Source organism: Choloepus didactylus, chromosome 1 (assembly GCF_015220235.1).
Source record: "Choloepus didactylus isolate mChoDid1 chromosome 1, mChoDid1.pri, whole genome shotgun sequence".
NCBI lineage: Eukaryota > Metazoa > Chordata > Mammalia > Pilosa > Megalonychidae > Choloepus > Choloepus didactylus.
Window position 1 is genome coordinate 85,145,472 of NC_051307.1, and position 24,893 is coordinate 85,170,364.

Genomic DNA, 24,893 nt, shown 5'->3' on the forward strand with positions numbered 1-24,893 from the left:
CATGGCTCTCTTCCTCCATCTTCAAAGCCAGCAACATCAGGCCAAGTCCTTCTCATACTGCCATCTCTCTGACTCTTCTGATTCCCTCTTCCACTTTTCCACTTTTAAGGACCTCTTGTGATTACAGTGGGCCCACATGGATAATCCATCATAATCTCCCTATTTTAAGGTCATCTGATTAACAACCTTAATTCCATCTGCAATCTTAATTCCCTCTTGCCACATAACCTGACATATTCACGGGTTCTGTGGATTGGAATGTAGACATCTTTGGGGAACCATTATTCTGCCTACCACAATTTCATTCACTACTCACAACAACTCTAAGAAGTAGGAATTAATATTCCCACTATTTTATTCTTCCAAAAAAATTTATTCCTCCAAAAAATTAACTAACAAATCACTGGCAGAAGCTAGGCAATATTAGGGAGGAATGAATCTCCCTTATTGCTGCTGTTTCCTCCCCAGAAGGAACTCAAATGACTGTAATTACTGGCTTCTTCTCTCTGTCAAGAGGAGAGGAGAGAGGTATCTCATTGTTAAATTTAAGAAGAATAAATTGGCATGCTTCAATCAGAACTTCCCTTCTTTCTGAGTAAGCTGCTTATAGGGGACGTCCATTTCACTACTCCCTCAAGGACTCTGCCTATGATGGGAGCCGGCACTGGATGGAGGGTTGGGGGTGAGACTGCTCCAAACTTCTGCTTCTCTTCCTGGGGCTGGGGTTTTTTGTTTTTTTTTTGGGGGGGGGGGGTGGAGTCTGCCTCATTCTGGGACTCAGTATTAGCAAGCCTATTTGGCTAAATCCTCCAATTTGAGCTCTATCAGTAATAAAGGTGATATTTTGGCCCCATCTCCCCACTTATTTTATTCCTCAAACAGTTTAAACCCAGGTGAGAAAAAAAGAATACTTTTACTGAGACTCCATTATAGACCCCAAAACAGAGCACTTCACTTAGAGGATGTTATTTATTTCTCCAGAATGTCTCATTTCTCCTTAAGAGATTATTTTTTTGAGAACAGAGTCTATGTGGGAAACAGAATAATATAGTGATAAATAGTGCAAGAGTTGTATGAAGACTGCCTGGGTTCAAGTGCTGGCTCTACCACTTACATGTTGTATAGTCTTTGGCAAGATATTTAACTTCTTTGTGCCTCCATTTCCCACCTGTAAAACAGGAATACTAATTCCTACTTCTTAGAGTTGTTGTGAGTAGTGAATGAAATAATATAAGTAAAGCACTTAAAACAGTACCTGACACATAAACATTAAATGCATGCTATATATTATTGTGTCTTGTACATATTTGTATCCCCTATTGAACATAGTATAAAAACACTAAAAAATATGAATGAAATGGGCTTCTCTGCATCAGGGACTATGTTTCATTTAGCTTTGTATTTCCAGGAACAGCCAGTGCCTAGCACAGAATAGAGCTTGTGGTGGACTGAATTGTGTACCCCAATTTGGACCTCTTTTTGGTCTTGGTCTTGGTCTGCATTCTGGGGAGTGAACCATTGTAAGTAAGATCTCTTCCATGTCTTCCTTTAGTTAAGGTGTAGACCAACTAAATAAGGCTGGGCTTTAATCTAGATTACTGGAATTCTTTATAAACAGAGAAAGTCAAACAGAGAAGTCACAGGGAGCTGCCAGAAGCTGGAATTCAGCGGAACAAGTAGAGAAAGGATAAGTCACTGCCATATGCTTTACCATGTGACAGAAAAGCCAAGGACCAAGGATTGCCAGCAGCCAGCCCTAGAACACCTCAGTCTTCTGGGAGAAAGCAATGCCTTTCTGATGCCTTGATTTTGGACTTCTAGCCTCAAAACCATGAGCCAATAAATTCCTGCTAAGTCAACCCATTGCATGATGTTTGTTTTAGCAGTCATGAATCTAAAACAGAGCTTAATACATGTATAATGTGTGAATAAATGAAATAAGACATGAAGTTGAAAACTAAGAGAGAATTGTTCTGCCACATAACACTATTTACTTTACTAAATGTAACAGCTATTACTAGAGTTTAATTTCCACTTTTCCAGAAAACCTATGAAATATGTTTCCAAAATTAATAGCAAATGCATTATGTACAATTTTGCATTGGAAACTGCATTACAAGGATAATCCCAAAGCATTTTTAACTATTGCCTTACCTGATCATGAATCTTCGCTGCTCTCTAGTGGAAGAAACAATGTAAAGCACAAAAAGGTGATGTGCTCAATTGGACTGACGAAACAACTTTTCAAGTCAAATATTTTTTCCGAATACTCTGGTTTACATATTTTCAAAAAATGTTTCAAATTTTCATTAATATCTCAAATAAAAATTTATTTGCATTCATAATCTGGTTCTTTGGAAAAATCAGTCACATAAAACATAATGTTTCACTTTTTAAAATTTGCACCAACTGTAAAAAAATTGCACAATAAATATGACATTTGAAAATTGAAAAAAAAAAATAAGGTGTCAAATGCCATTTAGAAGTATAACAAGTTTCAAAGTATTTCTGTTCAGCTACTATTAAGATTTTTGTGGTTAATCCCTCTGGTTTCTAAACTGAGGAATCCAATTTCAGATCACTGAAGTACTGCAGAGCAGTCACAAAGAGTCCTCAGTTCAATGCAAATATTTTTCTGAGCACTTAAGAGTATGCAAAAATTGGGAAGGGAAGGGAAGTGGAGTATATCAAAATGTAGAAGACAATCTCTATAAGTAAAGAGAAAGGCACACGGACAAATATGCCCCTAAGTAAAATGGGAAGCAAACTGTCAGAACACTACTCTATTCAGGGACACGGTAGTAAGGGGAAGGTTTACTCTAAAAAAGCTTCCTAAAGTAAGTAGCAAATGAATGTGCCTTTGAAGGATGGATAAATCTTCAACAAAAATATACAAAGGAAGAATTATGTCAGTAGAGGAAATAATGTGAATTCATACACACGAGTGGAAAAGTACAGAGAAAAAAGACAGAATAGAGTTCTCTGAGGTTTTGAGTCTAGGCAGCTAGAAAGATGGCTGAAAGCCAATGAGGCAGAGATCACAAGGGAAGGGAACAGTTTGGTCATTAATTCCCTTATGTTGCCTATTTCCCACCTGTGGCTAAAGGACAAAGTTAATCTAGTATCCATTTTTTAAAAATGATATAGTTTATAATCATTTAAATAAAAAAAGAGGAGGGAGATAAAATATGTAAGTTCACACTTCAACTTACTTATTACAAAAATTCTGAAATCACATAATGCCTCTGAGCCTTGGGGTCTTTATTGGTAAAAAGAAAATGACCAGACTATGATAAGCCTCAAAGGTCCATTTTAGATCCCTAACTTGTATGATTCTTTAATCCTGTAATTAATTCAAGAAATATGTTTGAGTTGATGTCCTGTAGCCAACTGATAACTTAGATAGTCTAGAGCTTATAAAAGAAAAAGGTAAAGCTGAAGCCAGTCATGGAAAGGGATGAGAACATGAGAGATAAGGGAAGAAATCTAAGGACAGATTCTTAATGAATACATGTACCCTGTCTCACCAAATGGCACCACCACCTAGCCAGTTGCCCAAGCCAGAAAGAACCTAGATATTGTCTTTGAGTAGTCCTTCTTCTTCACTACCCATCATACCAATACCAAATCCAACTGCTAATACTTCCAACTCGTCTATTTCTTTCCATCCCCACTGCCATTACTCTAACAGAGGTCACAATCATCTCCTACCTAAATGATTTAAATTGCCTCTTTTGAAAGGTAAGTTATTTTTTAAATACATACATACATATATGGTACAAAATTTTTAAATTACCAAAAAGTATACAATAAAATGTTACCCTCCTACCCCTGACCCTTGGTGACACAGTTCCTTTCACTCAGGAAATCAAGCTAACCAAATTTTGTATGTCCTTCAGGAGATCTTTATTAAGATATGAGCACACAGTTTTGGCCCCCTAAAGGGATAGGTTGAAATCTCATTTCCAAAGTTTCTCTTACTTGGATTCCAGAAATAAGGCCAACAGAAATAAAAGAAAATGTCTGCTCTTACATAAAAGGGTCAGGGTATTTTTAACGTACATAATGGGCAAACCAGATCTTACTTTTAACGGTTTCACCAACAGAGTCCCAGGGACGCAAATGGATTAATTTTATCCACTCTGGAAAGACAAATCCCCACTACCCTAGAGGCCTAGGGTTTAGGCAGTGTCACTGCCCCAAAACTGACACCCAGCCTATCTTCTAATGTGACAAAGCATTCTTGTTTCCTTATCCCAAAACCACAACTTTGTATTGTATTAACTTTATTAACAACTTTAATACTTTATTTTTAAAAATATAGTTAAATGACATTTTATAAACTTTCCCTAGCATTTTTAGTTAAAATAAATGTTATACTATAATTGCACATATTAAAAAAAGATATGAGCGTAAATAGATGTTGATTTTCTTTCCCCAACAATTCATATTGTTCCGTACCTTGTTCTGTCACTTAATAAGGCATCCTGGATATCTTTCCATATAAGTACACATAGAACTGCCTCATTAAAAAAAAAAAAAATAGCTGCACTAGGATGTAAACAGCTACCAAAAACTTCTCCCCAGAAATTCAGCAAAAAAGGGGGATAACTCTGACTTGTTTGGAACTCTCAAAGAAGGTATGGATAGGAGAAAGACCCTACAGATGCTGAATTGAAGGAGAAGAGAGATATAAGGTAGGAAAAATCCATTCCAGGCTAGTGGGTTGTACCAGTTTGTATATATTATGTCCCCCAGAAAAAGCCATGTTCTTTGATGTAATCTTGTGTGGGCAGATGTGTCAGTGCTAATTAGATTGTAATTCTTTGAGTGTTTCCATGGAGATGTGACCCACCCAACTGTGGGTGATGACTCTAATTGGATAATTTCCATGGAGGCATAGCCCTGCCCATTCAGCATGGACCTTGATTAGTTTACTGGAGCCCTATATAAACTCAGATAGAAGGAGTGAGCTTGCTACAGCCAAGAGGGACACTGAAGAATGCACAGGAGCTGAGAGAGGAACTGCAGTTTACAGAGACATTTTAGAAATGGCCTTTGAAAGCAGACTTTTGCTCCAGAGAAGCTAAGAGAGGACAAATGCCTCAAGAGCAGCTGAGAGTGACATTTTGGAGAGAAGCTGAAGCCTAGAGAGGAACATCCTGGGAGAAAGCCATTTTGAAACCAAAACTCCAGAGCAGATGCCAACCATGTGCCTTCCCAGCTAACAGAGATTCTCTGGACACCATTGGCCATCCTTCAGTGAAGGTACCCAATTGTTGATGCCTTACCTTGGACACTTTATGGCCTTAAGACTGTAACTGTGTGACCAAATAAACCCCCTTTTATAAAAGCCAATCCATTTCTTGTGTTTTGCATTCCGGCAGCATTAGCAAACTAGAACATGGGTCCCCTCCCCTCCCCCTCACTCAGTCTTGTGCAGCCTGGAAGGAACACAGAACCAACAGTTAGGATTCCTCTCACCTCCCACTGGGGACAGAGACTATAAAATTACTCACAGCAGTGAGACAGATCCCCATTATTTGGAGATCAGGGGGATAGGGGAGGACATTTCAGGGATCAGATCAGTGAAGAACAAAGAGTGTGAAAAAACGTAGGCAGAGACTGTTCCAGCCCTGGGTATGAAAGCTCTTCCCCCACACTTTAGGAATATCATAGGCAGTAGCCCAATACTTGCCTAGGGGATGGCTGAAAACTCTGGCAGCTGGGGGAGTCCTCTGCTGCAGAGATAGTGGGGGACATAGCCCCACATTGAATCAGATTTTACCCAGCAAAGTGAAGGTGCAGGAAACCTGCAGCTTCAGCCCCACCCAGTCAGATGGAGGCACCAGGAGGCAATTCAGCACCAACCAACTGACTCAGCTGGGCTCCAAGAGATAATTCAGCTCCACCCAGCCAGACTCAGCTGGGCTCCAAGAGGTGACTCAGCCTTGCCTGGTGTTCCAGTTTGCCAATGCTGCTGTTTTGCAAAACACCAGAAATGGATTGGCTTTTATAAAGGGGGGTTATTTGGTTACACAATTACAGTCTTAAGGCCATAAAGGGTCCAAGGTAAGGCATCAACAATTGGGTACCCTCACTGGAGGATATCCAAAGGCATCTGGAAAACTTCTGTTAGCTGGGAAGGCACATGGCTGGTGTCTGCTTGCTCACAGGTTGTGTTTCAAAATGGCATTCTCCAAAATATCAGTGTCAGCTTCAACTGCCATCTTCAAAATCTCTGTCTCAGCTATAGCAGCTCTCCAAAATGTCACTCTCACTTGCTCTGCAAAATGTCACTCACAGCTGCACTGAGTTCTTTCTGTGTAAATTCCTTTATACAACTTCCAGTGGTCCTGAATGGGTGGGGTAACACCTCCATGGAAATTATCCAATCAAACATTTCACTCACAGTTGATTGAGTCACATCTCCATGGAAACACTGAACCAATAGGTTCCAACCTAATCAACACTAATACACCTGCCCCCAGAAGATTGCATTAAAGAATATGGCTTTTTCTGGGGGACATAATATATACAAACTGGCACACCTATTGAGACACAGCATCGGATCCAGAAGGTAAATACCTTATAAGTATGATTAAGTCACTGAACAGTGCCATCTGCTGGGCAGACCATAAAGTGCAAGGGAATTTCAGGGCTTCTCAGAACCTCTCCAGAAGCCCAGTGGAGCTTGTCTACACCACCTGCATGGGAAACCAGCCCTGTGTTAGTTGAGAAATATGGATGACCCAACCATTAAAGTAGTGCTCTAAAGCAATCCCAGGGCTTGTGGACTGATGAAAAATGGAACAACACTGGGATCCAGAAGACTTCTTTTACCCACATGAACAGAACTTGCTGTGGGGCCCAGTGCCTACTGCCCAGAGGCAGGCTGCTGTGAGTACCTGGGGGGAGGGGGGGTGGGCAGAGCTAATTTGACAACTGGCTGGTGAAACAGAGATATAGGCAGGGCAGGAACCAAGGTAACAAAAACTGAAAAATCCTGATCAGTTAAACAAAAGCTATGTTTGAAATACAGAATAAGCGGAACTGAATGGCAAAGAACAGATAGAGAATGAAATCAACCAACAAGAAAATCCAAAGTAAAAGTGAAAACAACCACTAGAATAAACTAATCAAGGAAACCAGATGCATAGACAACAACAAAAAATTATGAGTCACACTAGGAAAAGGAAGATATGGCCCAGTCAAAGGAACAAACTAACAATTAAAACAAGATACAGGAGTTGAAACAACTAATTAAAGATGTTCAAACAAACATGCTAAATCAATTCAAAAATCAAATCAATGAGTTGAGGGAAGATAGGGCAAAAGACATGAAGGATTTAAGAAGACATTGGGTGAACATAAGGAAGAACTCAAATGTTTGAATAAACAAATGGCAGAACTTATGGGAATGAAAGGCACAAAGAAGAGAAGAAAAACACAATGGAGAGAGGGGCAAGATGGCAGCATAGAGGTGTGGAATTTAGTTAGTCCCCTGAAGCAACTAATACACAACCAGGAATAACTAATAAATAATCTGGAAAAACTGCTAGGGGACAACTGTGACTGTCCACACATTATATACCAACCTGGATCGGGTGGAATGGCTGAGATTGCAGCATAAAAGCTGTAAGCAAAAACTGCAGAACTGCACTGGGAGCCCCCTCCACCCACGACAGGCTGAGCTGCAAGACCTTGCCATGAGAGAGAACAGCACACCCAGAGAAAGCAAACTTAGCTCAACCTAGCTCCAACTGGGGTTTTAATTAACAAATATAGACTGCTGAATACAGAAAAAACCCTAACAAGCAGCAAAGTGCCCTGAGGTCACTCCCAGGGGAGAGGAGGTGGGATGGATTGAAAAAAAAATCAAAGAAAAAATACAGAGGCTTTTAGACATGGCTGACTTTAGAGAGCCAGAAAATAACTGTGTCCTGGGAAAGGGAGCCCAGAAGACTGGGTGCTATCTCTGGCTCACAAGTCAAAGTTGGGGCCATGGACTGGCTCCAAAAAGGGGCTTTCTTTCACATTTTCTCTCTCAACCTGAGTGGCTCAGTGGAGAAAGCCCCAGCCATTTTCAGTTTGCAGCACTCTGACCCAGACAGGGGTGAAGTTAACAGAGTTAGAGAGACAAAGGAGTAATTCAAGTGCAGAAGAGAATTCCCTAGGGGGTGTGTCTTCCCTAAGAGGAAGGAGGTGGGGCCCAGTTCTAGGACATTCTCTCCCTTCAGAACTCAGACCCCAGGGCCTGGGGGAAAAGAGTCAAAACAGAAACAACTTAAGCTGAGAATTAAATGGAACATAACTCGTTACACCAGTGGGGAGTGACAGGCTGACAGGCACCACCTGCTGGGGAGGTTATAAAAAGCACAGTGGCTAGAGGCCTCACAGGAAAGTCTGTCAATCTTCTATGACACACCCTTAGGGAAATCTGACACTGAATAAAGCCCCATTCTGAGACTTGAACTTGTTCTGGTCTGGGAATATCTGATTGGAATAACCAAGGAAACCAGATGCCTAGACAACAGAAAACTACAAATCAGACTAGAAAAAATGAAGATATGGCCCAGTCAAAGGGAACAAACTTACACTTCAACTGAGATACAGTTGAGATACTGGTTCACTTTCATGAAACAATCAGTTAAAGATTTTCAAATAAATATGCTAAATCAATTCAAAAACCAAGTCAATTAATGTAATTGGGAAAGCCATATGGACCACACTCCCCTTTGTTCAGTGTAAGGATGGATGACTAGAAAAATGGGGGCAAAGGAAAAAAAAAGGCACCCAGTGTTTTTTTTTACTTTAATTGTTCTTTTTCACTTTAATTTTTATTCTAATTATTTTGTTATATGTAATGAAAATGTTCAAAAACTAACTTTGGGAATGAATGAACAACTATATAATGGTACTGTGAGCAACTGAATTACGCTTTGTATGACTGCATGGTATGTGAATATATCTCAATAAAATTGAATTTAAAAAAACACAAGTCAACAAGTTCAGGGGAGATATGGCAAAAGAGATAAAGGACATTAAGAAAACACTGGGCAAACATAGGGTAGAAATTGAAAGCTTGAAAAAACAACAGGGAGAATCTATGGAAATGAAAGACACAACACAGAAATGAAAAAGACAATGGAGCATACAAAAGCAGACTTCAAAAGGCAGAAGAAACCATTCAGGAACTGGAGAACAAGACACCTGAAAGCCTACACACAAAAGAACAGATAAGGAAAAGAATGGAAAAATATGAGCAACATCTCTGGCAACTGAATGACAACATGAAAAGTAGGAATGTACATGTCATGGGTGTCCCTCAAGGAGAAGAGAAGGGAAAAGGGACAGAACAATAATAGAGAAAATAATCAATGAAAATTTCCCATCTCTTATGTAAGGCATAAAATTACAGATCCGAGAAGCGCAGCATACCCCAAACAGAATAGATCTGAATAAACTGACACCAAGACACTTAATAATCAGATTATCAAACATCAAAGATAAAGAGAGAATCCTGAAAGCAGCAAGAGAAAAGCAATCGATCACATAGAAGGGAAGCTTGTTAAGACTACGTGCAGATTTCTCAATAGAAACCATGGGGCAAGAAGGAAGCAGTGTGATATATTTAAGATAATGAAAAAGAAAAACCACCAACCAAGAATTCTATATCCAGCAAAACTGTCCTTCAAATATGAGGGATAGTTTAAAATATTCTCTGACAAACAGTTTGTGAACAAGATACCTGCTCTACAGGAAATTCCATAGGGAGCACTTCAGACAGAAAGGAAAAGATAGGAGTGAGAGGTTTGGAACACAGTTTTGGGTGATGGTAGCACAGCACTGTAAGTACATTGAACAAAGATGACTGTGAGAATGGTTGAAAGAGGAATGTTAGGAGAATGTGGAGCACCAAAAGGAAAGAGGAAAGATAAAGACTGGGACTGTATAACCCAGTGAAACTAGAGTGCTCAACAATTGTGACAAAAGGTACAAATACGTTTTTACATGAAGGAGAACAAATGAATGTCAACCCTGCAAGGTGTTAAAAATGGGGTGGTATTGGGGAAAAAATATAATCAATGAAAACTAGAGACTATAGTTAACAGAAACATGGTATTACATTTCCTTTAATATAACAAAGGCAATATACAAAGCTAAATGCCTATAAGAGGGGGATATTAGGGAGGGTTATGGGACTCTTGGCATTGGTGATGCTGTCTGACTCTTTTTTTTTCAATTCTACCTTTCCTTTTGTTGCTTTTTTAGCTGTCATTTTTTGTTCTTTTTCTTTTCCTTTTGTCTCTCAACCTTCTTTGACTCTTCCTATTTTGTTGTGGAAAAAACAGACATGTCCTTACATAGATAGTGGTGATGGTGGTGAATGCATAATATGTGATTATACAAGGAACCATCGATTGTTTACTTTGGGTGGAATGTATAGTGTGTGAACAAAGCAGTATTAAAAAAATGAGTTGATGAAGAAACCTTGAAGGCATATTGAGTGAAATAAGTCAGACACAAAAGGGCAAATATTGTATGGTCTCACTGATATGAACTAATTATAATATGCAAACTCACAGACATGAAATATACGCTACCAAGATATAGAACAAAGATAAAGAAAGGGGAGTGGTTGCTTATTATGACCAGAATGTTTAACTAGGTTGAACATTAGTGTTTGGAACTGGACAGAGGTGATGGTAGCATGTTATTGTGAGAATAACTAACCATGCTGATTGGTGTGTGAATGTGGTGGAAAGGGGAATCTTAGAGTTATGTATGTCACTAGAAGGAAAGCTGGAGGTTAAAATACAGGAATGTATAAAACAGTGAATCTTGTGGTGGACAATGTCCATGATTAACTGTACAAATAATAGAAATCTCTTTCATGAACTATAACAAATGTATTACACTACAGCTAGAAGTTAATAAAGAGGGGTATATAAGGAAAAATATACCTATTGCAAACTAAGTACTACAGTTGGTACTATTTTAACATTCTTTCATTAACAGTAACAAATGTATTATGCCAATACTATGAGTCAATAAAGGAGTAGGTGATTAGGGGTATGGGAGGATTTGAGTATTATTTGTTATTTTATTCCTTTTTGGAGTAATGTTCTATAAATTGAAAATAATTAATTGTGGTGAGAATGCACAAATATATGATGGTATCACAAAAAACTGATTGTACACTTTGGATGACTGTATGGTATGTGAACAATCACAACAAAATTGAATTTTAAAAAAACACAATGGATGTTGGCAGCATAGAGAGGAATGGAAGCTAGTTAGTCCCCCTGGAACAAGTAATAAGCAATGAGGAATACCTAGTAAATAATCTGGAATAACTGCTGGGGGACAAACGTGACTGTCCACATATCATACACCAACCTGGATTGGGAGGAAAGCCTGGGATCACAGTATTAAATCTGTTAGTAAAATTGCAGACCCGGGTCGAGAGCCTCCTCTCCCCACAGCAGCCCAAACTGCAAAGCTTCACTTTGCCAGAGAGCAACACTCTCTGAACAAGCAAATATACCTCAGCCCAGCTCCAGCTGGGACTTTAATTAACAAATGTTGACTGCTCAATACAAGCTACAAATCCCCAACAAGCAGACAGAGGCTTTTGGTGATGAATGAACTTGGAGAGTCAGAGGACCTGCCTGGGAGGGAGGGGGAGCCCAGAGTACCAGGTGCTATCTCTGTTCCAAAGGGGGAAACTGAGGATGGCCACAGATGGGCACTGGAGGGGGGCTTTCTGTCCCTTTTTGGCTCAGTGGAGAAAGCCTCAGCCATTTTCAGTTCCCAGGGCTCTGACCCAGACAAGGGTGGAGATAGTAGAGACAGAGAGACTATGCAAATGCAAATTATATTGCCCTAGGGGGTGTATCTTCCCTAAGAGTAAGGAGGTGGTGCCCAGCTCTACTACCCACCTACCATTCAGAACCAGACCACAGAGCCTGGGGGAAAACAGCCACAGGCCACACCTACTTACACCAGTCAGCAGGTACAGACTAACAGGTGACACCTGCTGGGCAGGTTAGGAAAAGGACAGTGGCTTGAGACCTCACAGGATGTATCAATCTTTTAAGACACACCCACAGGGAAACCTCAAACTATTGCCTCCTTCTGAGACATGAGCCCGTTCTGGTCTGGGAAAACCTAATTGGGGTAACCAAGGAAACCAGATGCCTAGACAGCAGAAAACTACAATATACACTAAGAAAAATGAAGTTATAGGCACAGTCAAAGGAAAAAACACACTTCAACTGGGATACAGGAATTGAAACAACTAATACTAAATCAATTCAAAAAATTTAGGGAAGATATGGCAAAAGAGTTGAAGCATATAATGAAAACACTGGGCATGCATATGGTAGAAATTGAAAGTTCCAAAAAAAAAAAAAAAGAAAGAAAGAAAAGAAAAACTGGCAGAATCTATGAAATGAAAGGCAAAACACAAGAGATGAAAGACACAATGGAGACATACAACAGCAGATCTCAAGATGCAGAAGAAAACACTCAGGAACTGAATAACTAGACACCCGAAAGCCTACAAATAAAATAACAGATAGAGAAAAAAATGGAAAAATATGAGCAACATCTCCAGGAATTGAATGACAACATGAAATGCAGGAATGTACACGTCACTGGTGTCCCAGAAGAAGAGAAGAGAAAAGGGGCAGAAGCAATAATAAAGGAAATAATCAATGAAAAATTCCCATCTCTCATGAAAGATACAAAATTACAGACCCAAAAAGCACAGCATATCACAAACACAATAGATCTGAATAGGCATATGCCAAGATACTTAATAATCAGATTATCAAATGTCAAAGATAAAGAGAGAATCCTGAAAGCAGCAAGAGAAAAGCCACCCATCATATACAAAGGAAGCTTGATAAGACTATGTGCAGATTTCTCAGTAGAAACCATGGAGGCAAGAAGGGAGTGGGGTAATATATTTAAGATACTGAAAGAGAAAAACCACCAACCAAAAATCTTATATCCAAACTATCCTTCAAATAGGAGGAGAGCTTAAAATATTCTCTGACAAACAAACAATGACAGAGTTTGTGAAGAAGATAACTGTCCTGCAGGAAACACTAATGGGAGCACTACAGACAGATAGGAAAAGGCAGGAGTGAGCATTTTGGAACACAATTTTGGGAGGTTGTAGCACAGCAATGTAAGTACACTGGAAAAAGATGACTGTGAGTATGGTTGAAAGAGGAAGAATAGGAGCATGTGGGACACCAGAAGGAAAGATGAAAGATAAAGACTGGGACTGTATAACTCAGTGAAATCTAGAATGCTCAACAATTGTGATAAAATGTACAAATATGACATGAACAACCTAGATTGACAAGAGAAGGGACAGAGGTGATGGAGCATATTGTGAGAATGACTAACAGTGCTGAATGGTGTGTGAACGTGGTGGAAAGTAGAAGCTCAGAGTCACGTATGTCACCAGAAGGAAAGATGGAGGTTAAATGATGGGAATGCATAATACAGTGAAACTTGTGGTGGGCAATGTCCATGGTTAACTGTACAAATATTAGAAATCTCTCTCATGAACTAGAGCAAATGTACGACACTATAACTAGAAGTTAACAATAGAGGGGCATATAGGAAAAAATATACCTATTGTAAACCATGTACTACAGTTAGTAATATTTTAACATTTTTTCATCAACAGTAACAAATGTACTATACCAATACTATGAACCAAATAATGGAGGGGGGGGTGGTTAGGGGTACAGGAGGATTGGCGCTTCCTTTTTTTGTCTTTATTTATTTTCTGGAGAAATGAAAGTGTTCTAAAAATTGAAAAAAAATAATTGTGGTAATGGGTGCACACCTGTATGATGGTGGGCAATTGATTGTACTCTTTGAATCTCTGGATAATTGTATGGTATGTGAACAATCTCAATTAAAAAAATAAAATAAGTAAATAAATAAATATAAAAACACAATGGAAGCTAACAGCAGCAGATTTGAAGAGGCAGAAGAAAGGATTAGTGAACTAGAGGACAGCCCATCTGAAATCCTATGCACTAAGGAACAGATAGTGAAAAGAACAGAAAAATAGAGCAGGGAATTGAAATACAACATGGAACACACAAATATGCATGTCATGGGTGTTCCAGAAGGAGATGAGAAGGGAAAAAGGAGAGAAAGATTAATGGAGGAAATGATCACTGAAACTTTCCCATCTCCTATGAAAGACATACAATTACAGATCTAAGAAGCACAGTGTATCCCAAACAGAAAAAATCCAAATAGACCTATTCCAAGATACTTACTAATCAGATTGTCAAATGTCAAAGACAAAGAGAGAATTCTGAAAGCAGCAAGAGAAAAGCAATCCATCACATACAAGGACTATGTGTGGATTTCTCAGCAGAAATCATGGAGGGGAGAAGGCATGCTGAAAGAGAAAAACTGCCAACCAAGAATTCTATAACCAGCAAAACTGCCCTTCAAAAATGAAGGAGAGTTTAAAATATTTTCAGACAGACACTGAGAGATTTTGTGAACAAGAGACCTGCTTTACAAGAAATACAAAAGGGATTACTTACAAGTTGATAAGAAATGACTAGAAACAGAGGTTTGGAATAGAGTGTAGAAAGGAAGACTATCAAGGAGGGTAAAAGGAAAGAGAGAAACAATAAAATATGACATATAAAATCCAAAAGACAAAATGGTAGAAGGAAGTACTTACAAGAATAACATTACATGTTAATGGATTAAACTCCTCAATTAAAAAAAAATAGACTGGCAGATTGGATTTAAAAACAGAACCCATCTATATGCTGTCTACAAGAGACCCACTTTGACACAAAGACAAAAATAGGTTGGAAGTGAAAGGTTGGAAAAAGATATTTTGTGCAAACAACAACCAGGAAAGAATGAGGGTAGCCATACTAATATCAAAAAATTAGACTTCAATGTAAAACAATTAAAAGAGACAAAGAGGGACACTATATATTAATAAAAGAGGCAATTCATCAAGAAGACAGAACAATCATAAATATTTATGCACCTAGCCAGAGTGCCCCAAAATACATGAGGCACACACTGACAACACTGAAGGAATAAATAGACACCTCTACAATAATAGTTGAAGACTTCAAAACACTGTTCTCATCAATGGATAGAACATCTAGACAGAGGGTCAATAAGGAAACAGAGATGTTGAATAGTAAGATAAATGAACTAGACTAAACAGTTATAGAACACCACACACCCCCAACAGCAGGATACACATTTTTCTCAGGTGCACATGGATCATTCTCCAGGATAGACCACATGCTGGGTCAAAAAGCAAGTATCAATAAATTTTAAAATATTGATATTATACAAAACACTTTCTCAGATCATAATGGAATGAAGTTGGAAATCAATAACAGATGGAAGAGCTGAAAATTCACAAATATATGGAGGCTGTGCAACACACTTTTAAACAACTAGTGGGTCAAGGAAGAAATTACAAGAGAAATTAGTAAATATCTTGAAGCAAATGAGAATGACACCACAACATATGAAAACTTACAGTATGCAGCAAAGATGATGCTGAGAGGGAATTTATTGCCCTAAATGTCTATATTAAAAAAGAAGAAAGAGCAAAAATTGAGGAATTAACTATTCACCTAGAGGGACTAGAGAAAGAACAACAAACTAACACCAAAACAAACAGAAGGAAAGAAATAACAAAGATTAGAGCAGAAATAAATGAAATTGAGAACATGAAAACAACAGAGAGATTTTTTAAAAACAGAAGCTCGTTCTTTGAGAAAACAAAAAAATTGATGAACCCTTAGCTAGGCTAACAGAGAGAAAGAGAGAGAGAGAGGGGAGATGCAAATAAATAATATCAGAATGGGGATAGGGGATAACCACTGACCCTGCAGAAATAAAAAATGTGGAGAGCCGTCTCCCGGGACGGGCATAGCGCATGCGCTGTAAACCTGCTCCAAAGTCCCCCCGCCCATCGAATGAGCCAAGATGGCGCCCATATCCTGCTTCCGCTTATGACGTGCACACTCACTATTCCTATCTGCCAATTGAGTGCATATGCGCGGCGCTAGATCATTGGTTATGAGTAGAGTACTTAAGAGTTTGCCCAAGCGAACCTCGGGGAGACAGCCCACTAGGAGCCGTACCTGACGGCCACATCGAGGCTGCTCTCCCGCGAGGCACTCTGCCCCGCGTGGAAACCTGTAACAGAGAATGCTTATCTAGCTTCAGTAAAAGACTTGCTCTCGCAACCGCCGTGTGGCTCGAGTCGTGACTTCCAGCCAGGTCAGTTTGCGTGGTCTGCATCTCTCTCTCTCTCTCATCCCTTGTTTCTCCCCTCGCCGGCCGGGGAACAGGGGTCGAGCGGGGCGGCGCCGGACAAGTGGTGGCCCGTACGGGGAACGCTCCTCCTCCTGCCTCGCTCTCGACGGTCCCTCTGTGAGGAGAGCAGCGCTGCGCATCGAGCTTACGGCGGACTTCCCGCGCCTGATCAACGCGAGAAGGTGAGTGCGTCTTATTACATGATAGTTAGGGCCCGTGGGTTTTCAGGTGACCCCGGGGGACTCGGAAGAGCTCTCCGAGTGACTGAAGTATAGTGCCGACTGCAATCATGGGGCAGTCCGGAAGTTCACCTCTCTTAGCTCCCTTAAAGAACCTTTTGAAACAACGGGGTATCTCGGTCAGGAAAAGCTCCCTTCAGCGTTTTCTTGATGATGTTGATACTTTTGCCCCTTGGTTTGCCTGCACCGGCAGCCTTAGCCTACCCTCTTGGATGAAGCTCGGTCGCGACATAGACCGAGCGCGCCAGACGGGCGTGTGTATGGACCCGATTCTAGTACCCATATGGGAGACTGTCCGTGCGGTCCTTGAACTAGAATCGGCTGCCGGCCTAAGCCCGTCCTCTGCCTTGCAAGAAGCACGGTGCGCGCTCCAAGAAACCCAGTCAGTTTCGTCAGCGGACGGCTCCTATAAGGGCAAACCGCCGGAGTCCAGTGACTCTGACTCAGAGTCAGATAGCGATACTGGCGAGGAGGCGGAAGCATCCCCGCTACTTGAGTGGGAGGAGCCTCCCGCCACACCCGTGCGGCCTTCCGCCCCGCCAATGTCTACCGCTGCACCCCCAGGGACACCCCAGCTCCCAACTGACGCCTTGGGCGGTCCCACCAAAGGACCTCACCGAGAGCTCCCTCTAGTGGCCATGCCCAGTAAATGTAATTATCCTTTGCTGCCAGACCCGGAAACCCCGATGGGCCGGTCAGGGGAGGGGCAACCTTTGCCGTACCCCCCGCCCGAGTACACAGGCCCTCAGGACCCTTTGCCATTAGGTAGTGGTGGGAGACATTTCTGGAGATGGAACCCTTTCACACCTTTTGGCATGCTGGGTGGCTACCAGCCACTTGAGCCGCAGCCAGTCTCAGAAATGTACCCGGTTATTATCAATCCCCAAGGTGGCAATCAGCACGAATCATATGATTACAAACTATTGAGGGAATTGAGGCAGGCCGTCCATCAGTATGGCCCCAATGCCCCTTATACCTTGAACATGATCGAGAACCTCTCTGCTCTAAATCATACACCCGCAGATATTTTTCAGCTAGCCCGTGCTTGCTTGCCGTCAGGCCGATTCATAGATTGGAAAGCATGGTTTGAGGAGTTAGCTGAAGAGCAGGCCGCAAGGAATGCGGCGGGGAGACGTGGCGGGTGGAATGCTGACATGCTGTTGGGGAGAGGCGCCCATGCCCAGAACCAAACGGGTTTCCCACAAGAGGTCTACGCCCAGATCTTCCGCTGTTTTGTGGGTGCCTGGAAAAAGCTAACAGGTAAGGGAGAGGCTCAGGCCTCACTCAGCAATATACACCAAGGCCCCACAGAACCATTTGCGGATTTTGTAGCCAGGATGCAAACCGCAGCTGAGAGAATCTTCTCAGATCCAGGAGTAGCAGAGACTGTGGTTAAGCAAATGATTTTTGAGCAGTGCAACAAGGAGTGCAAAGTTATCCTGGCACAAAACAGAGCAAAAAATTTGACAGAGTGGGTCAGGCTCTGTAGAGATACTGGCAGCCCTTTAACTAATGCAGGTCTAGCTGCCATGCTAGCTAGCTCCCTACAGGTGGCTACAAAAGGCCCGAGAACCTTAGGGGCAAAGTCTAACGGGTGCTATGGCTGTGGCCAATCAGGGCACTTTAAGAGAGATTGTCCCAATAGACGTCAGCCCCCTGCCACTCAACGGTTTGGCGAACCAGGTGCAGTAACCAGGCCGTGTGGCCGTTGCCACAAAGGCCCTGACCCGGTGCTCAGCTGGGCCAGAGGCTCTGTTTGTGTTTTTCCCCAGGAACCAGGACGTCAACCAGTGTGGGTTCCGGAAAGACTGGTGAGAACCGTGACATCACCTGAAGAAGCCAAGGAACAGCTGTCAGAAACGCCAACGAATATACAACCTGAACCATTAGACCAAGCCTCCGACCCTGCTGATGATGGCGACGACCGACAAGACGATAATAGTAGGACTGACCACCCCGCGGTTGCCCAAAAAGAGGATCGGTAACTCTGTTCTTTGCTCTCCTATAGCAATCCTTCTAATCTGCCTTTTTCTTTTTTTAGTGGAACTGTGGTAGCGCAGGAGAGTGGTCTTTGGGGCCTGTGGCATCATCCCCCGACCCTGGCCCCATTCTCTGCTGGGTCTCCCGCCTCTCCTGTGTTTTTCACTCGTACCCTGTCTCTAGGTCTCCACCACCTGCCTTCTGACAGAAATATTTCCTCCACAAGCTTCAACGAGTCCTTCCCCCTCACCAATGACACACTGATCCTCTCTTTTGCTAACCTCTCTGTCAAGGTTGTCAACACCACAGTTGCGGCGAATGCTACTTGTGAAACTGGTAATGGCGAGTTAAGTAAGGGAGTCTTGCTTGAATTTCTTAACGTTACAGGGAAGAGCCGCCAGTCTTGTGAAGGGATCTTGAGTAAAAATGAGACTCAAAGGTGCCTTTTCCTTCCGGGGTTTGCTCCTACAGTCTGCAACCGTTCCAAAGACCCGGATGCCTCGCCGCCCCGCTATCCTAGTGTATCGCCCAAGTTATGTCTGGCTCCCCGTCAAGGCAACCGACTGGGTTGGCCCTGTTTCTCAAGTTGTTTCACTTAACAATATCCCCTTCTCTAAGTCTAGGCGTCCAAGAGGCATACCTTACCCGAGACGTGCTACGCCGCCACAATCAGATGCTGAACTTAAATTTCCAGGCCATTCAGAAACTCCTAGCAGAGATAGATGAACTTGGACTAGAAATAGATGGACTCTGGAGAGTTCTCCAGCAGACGTGTGATACCCGATGGTTATTCGGGAGGCTTTGTGTCACCCCGGTTAGGGTGAACTTGACAGAGGAGCAGCAAGATGTCGCCGAGTGGCTCAAGGACACTTATCTCCCCAACTTCACCAATCTCTCCGACCAAGTGAAATCCGACCTTCAGGGACTTGAGAACATTAGGAAATTGAAGCCTGTTAGTTTCGACCTTTCCACACTGGGCGAGACTGTAAAAAATCTGTGAGACCAAGTCACCTCTTGGTTCTCTTGGCCCAATTTGACTAATTGGATTCTCTTGATGGTGGGACTATTGGTGGGATTAGTCATTGTTAAATCTTTGCTAGAACGCCTGTTTCAAGCGCGGCAGTACCGTGTTACCATTATGATGGCTATGTCCTCCACCTTTGATACCCCCAACAGCGACCATTCTGATGGCCATACCCCATCCTGGCCGCCTCGGGCGGGGCACTCGGGAGCGAGGTTTGTAGCTAAGCGCGCAGCTGTGTCCCGGGTATAACGGGCGACGCCAGCAGTCATAATTTTTGTCTCAGGTAGGTCCCTAAGGCAGAGTCATAGTTGTGGCCAGACTTGACTCTAGCCAATGCATAGGGACGCCTAGTGACGCCTCCGACTCTGGTTAATGCTATCCCTGCCCCCGCCTTTGTCCCCCAGTTGCAAGGCAAAGCACTGCAGGGAGAGTCATGTTGTTTCCAGCTCACGGACTCTCCTGTCTCCATATGAGGTGAGCATTCTGGTCGGTGCTAGAGGCTCCGCCGCTAAATGGCTGAGACCTAGTCCAGACTCCCCAAAGCACCGGAACAAATTGTGAGCCATCTGGGTTCACGGGAGCACACTCATCACTGGGGACACTGGGTCGATATAAATAATAAAGGGGGAGATGTGGAGAGCCGTCTCCCGGGACGGGCATAGCGCATGCGCTGTAAACCTGCTCCAAAGTCCCCCCGCCCATCGAATGAGCCAAGATGGCGCCCATATCCTGCTTCCGCTTATGACGTGCACACTCACTATTCCTATCTGCCAATTGAGTGCATATGCGCGGCGCTAGATCATTGGTTATGAGTAGAGTACTTAAGAGTTTGCCCAAGCGAACCTCGGGGAGACAGCCCACTAGGAGCCGTACCTGACGGCCACATCGAGGCTGCTCTCCCGCGAGGCACTCTGCCCCGCGTGGAAACCTGTAACAGAGAATGCTTATCTAGCTTCAGTAAAAGACTTGCTCTCGCAACCGCCGTGTGGCTCGAGTCGTGACTTCCAGCCAGGTCAGTTTGCGTGGTCTGCATCTCTCTCTCTCTCTCATCCCTTGTTTCTCCCCTCGCCGGCCGGGGAACAGGGGTCGAGCGGGGCGGCGCTGGACAAAAAAAGAAATAAAGAAGATAATGAGAGGATACAATGAGCAACTATATCCTAATAAACTAAACAACTTAGAGGAAATGGACCACTTCCTAGAAAAACATAAACAACCAACATTGACTTGACAAGAAACAGACAACCTCAACAAACCAATCAGAAGTAAAGAGAATGTATTAGTCATCAAAAACCTACTAAAAAGGAAAAGTCCAGGACAAGATGACCTCACATATGAATTGTACCAGGCATTCAAGAAAGAATTAGTACCAAACCTACTCAAACTCTTCAAAAAAACTGAAGAGGAGGGAAAGCTACCAAACTCAGTCCACGAAGCCAACATCATTCTAATACCAAAGCCAGACAAAGATACTACAAGAAAAGAAAATTACAGACCAATATCTTTAATGAATATAGATGCAAAAATCCTCAACAAAATACCTGCAAATTGAATCCAGCAGCACATTAAAAGAATTATACACCATGACCCAGTGGGATTTATTCTAGGTATGCAAAGCTGGTTCAACACAAGAAAATCTATTAATGTAATAAACCACATCAATAAGTCAAAGCAGAAAAAACACATGATCATCTTGATCAGTGCAGAAAAGGTATTTGACAAAATTTGACACCCTTTCTTGATGAAAACACTCAAAAGGAGAGGTAGAGAAGGGACCTTCCTTAATGTGATAGAGGCAATATATGAAAAATCCATAGCTAACATCATATTCAATGGGAAAGACTGAAAGCTTTCCCTCTAAGATTAGGAACAAGACAAAGAAACTCACTGTCACAATTACTATTCAACATTGTGCTGTTAAGTTCCAACTAGTGCACTGAGTCAAGAAAAAGAAAATAAAAGGCATCCAAATCGGAGGTGGAGAAGGAAAACCTTCACTGTTTTCAGATGACATGATCCTATCTGAAGAAAATCCTGAAATATCTACAGCAAAGCTACTAGAACTAATAAATGAATACAGCAAGAAACCGAACCTCTCTCTCTGGCAGGGCAGGATCCAGAGCAAGCCAAGACCCACTTTACCTCCGAGACCCACTTCACCTCTGGTGCTTGGCAGCATAAGCAGGGATAAGGACAGGAGCCAGAGAGAGGAAATTGTGATGCGTGTTCTGGGCAGGATTTGAGGTTTCGGAACCTTTTCTAAAAGGGACAGTGAGCAGCCTGCTGCATTTCCTAATCGTGAGGTTGGTGTGCAGTGGTTGAGGCCCGAGCATGCTGGGCTGGTCACGATGCAGAGCTTCCTCCAGTGTGGTAGGCTTGTCCTGGCTCTCTCCTTCATCCAATCTGGGAATCTTCAGTTCAAGGTTATCCCATGCAGAGAGCCAGGCACCACTGGGTGGCTGTAGCCCAGACAGAAATTCTGCAAACTGCATTGAGGAGAAGGGACCAGTGTTCGACCTGCCTCCTGGTGAATCTAACAGGTTCCTCCCTTCAAGGACTGACCCTTTACCAATGACGAGGTTCCTGAATGTGCAGGATGTTCCCTCTTTCTGAGGACTATTCTGGATCAGGCTCTGGTTCTGGATCGGGATTTGGAGGTGGCTTCCTGACTGAGATGGAATGAGAATATGAACCAATAGATGAGGATGATGCTCTCCAATACAATGTTCAACATTTCAAGAGGAATCTGCCCTTAGACTACCAGGACTTGGATCAAGATGGTTCAGAAGATGATTTTATTATATAAGAGAGAGTTTCCCCACCTTGACACCAGGCAATGTATTCAGTATCTTTTGTGTAGCCTAGTTAAATGATCTTGGGACAAAAAGTTTTATAGGAATTTTTAAACATCTAAAAACAAATTTAGATTTATGTTACTTTTTTTTTCCTCAGGGATTTTTAAAAGTTATAAGCATACACTTTAATGCTGATAGCTATCATACTGGTCTGGAAAATACATGCTTTCTCTTTGTATCATATTCAACCAAACTTTCTATGAAATTAACTAGACTCCCCATGTCCATAAAATTGCTTTAAAAAAGAATAAATTATGCTGTTTTAAAAAATTGTTTGAGAAGCAAGTTGACAGGCAATATTTCCTACCTTTTTAGTCTTCAGGAACATGCCTCTGAATGTGAATTACAGATATGCCCCTTTTCTTATGAAAAAAAATCAAGATATAACACAATGAGTTTATAGAGTAGATACTTGATGTGTTTTATGGTGCAAGATGTATTATTATTATACTATGATTGGATGTGTTTGCAGAGCTAGTGGGTGTTGTTTAGAAGTTAGAAACTTAAGACCCAAATTAAATCACGGCCGTATCCTCAGTGCCTCATATGCTCTTAACTCTTTCTCTGGATATCTGTGCATTTTCAAATTACTCTATTAAAGCAGAAATATAACCCAAAAATAAATAAATAAATAAATAAATAAATAAATAAATAAATAAATAAATACAGCAAAGTGGCAGGGTACAAGATCAACATGCAAAATTCAGATGTGTTTCTATACACTGGTAAGGAGCAATCTGAGGTGGAAATCAAAAAACAAATTCCATCTATGATAGCAACCAAAAGAATCAAATATTTAGGAATAAATTTAACCAAGGACACAAAAGACCTGTACACAGAAAACTACAAAATATTGCTAAAAGAAATCTCAGAGGACCTAAATAAATGGAAGGACATACTGTGTTCATGGATTGGAAGATTAAATATAATTAAGATATCAATTCTACCTAAATTTATTTATAGATTCAATGCAATACCAATTGAAATGAAAGCAACTTACTTTGCAGAAATAGAAAAATGAATAAACAAATTCAATTGGAAGGGCAGGGTGCCTTGAATATTTAAAAATACCTTGAAAAGAGGAATGAAGTGGGAGGTCTCACACCACCTAATTTTAAAATATATTACAATGCTACAGTGATCAAAAGAGCATGGTACTGGCATGAAGATAGATATACTGACCAATGGAATTGAATTGAGTGTTCAGAAATAGACCCTCTCATCAATAGTCAATTGATCTTTGAAAACATGGTCAAGCCAATACAACTGGGAGACAGCAGCTTCTTCAATAAATGGTGCTTGGAGAACTGGATAGCCTTATCCAAAAGAATGAAAAAGGACTCCTAGCTCACACCTATACAAAAATTAACTCAAGGAGAGGATCCAAGATGGCAGATTAGGAGAGACAAAGCAAAATACTTCTCTGTAAAAAACACTAGACAAAAGACATAAAGTGCTCCAGAATACCAGTCCCAGCATTGTACTAACTGGACAAGGTCCACTAAATCCACAGTGACTGTGCACTTGGTGAAACCGAAAGTCTGCATTTGGAAATGAGTGAGTAAGGCTGCTAGGGAAACAGCAGGCATGCCTCAATGGGGAGAAACTGGGGTTCATCTTGGAGATGGATTAGTTTAAAACCCCAAAAGCAGCTGCAGATCCAGCGGTGAGGGCCACACAGTCAAGCACGGTAGGGAGTGCCTTCCATGCCCTGGGCACCCACCTCAGTATCTGGTGTGGATGATAACCTTTCACACACCTACAGCTAATTGTCCCAGAACTAGGAAGGTGGGGGTACACAGATGTGGGAAATTACCACAACACATACAGCCATCTTTTCAGCAGGCTGGGAATGACCCTGTGCAGCGCTGCAGCCAAGAGCTTCCCTTGGGGATTCCACTCACCTGTGATGTTGAGCAGCCTTCCTTCACAGAGGCCCATGGAGGGCACGACTTGGAGGAGGGTTCCTGCATGGAAGTTTCAAGGGCCCTTCACCAATCCCAGGGACTTGTGGGCCCTTCTGATTGGACCCCCACAAGATTCAGACCCCCAATTGCTGCATAGATGATGTGGGGAAAACTGGCTTGAGGGTAATAAGTGCCTCAGGGGCACCATCTGCTGGTAGGTCAGGGAAAGTGCAATCCATCAAGCTGTAGCTCTGATAGATAATACATAATTGTTCAAATAAGCCTGCATATCCTAAAAGAACCCCGTGAAGATAAGCAAATGCCAAGAGGCTAAAAACAACAGAAAATTTTACAGCATACGAAGAAACCAGATGTGTATAACCCAAACCCAAACACCCAAATCAAAAAATCAGAGGAGACAGAGTACATGGAACAATTAATAAAAGAAGTAACACAAACAACAATATCATGGCACAGGATATAAAGGACATGAAGAAAACCCTAGAAGAGCATAAAGAAGAATTTGCAAGAGTAAATA

At 41.9% G+C, this 24,893-nt stretch overlaps 1 pseudogene; it reads left to right on the top strand.

The window, feature by feature from the left end:
- Window positions 1-21,941: 21,941 nt before the first annotated feature.
- On the top strand, window positions 21,942-22,399 carry LOC119517775 (annotated as a pseudogene).
- The last annotated feature ends 2,494 nt before the right edge of the window (window positions 22,400-24,893 follow it).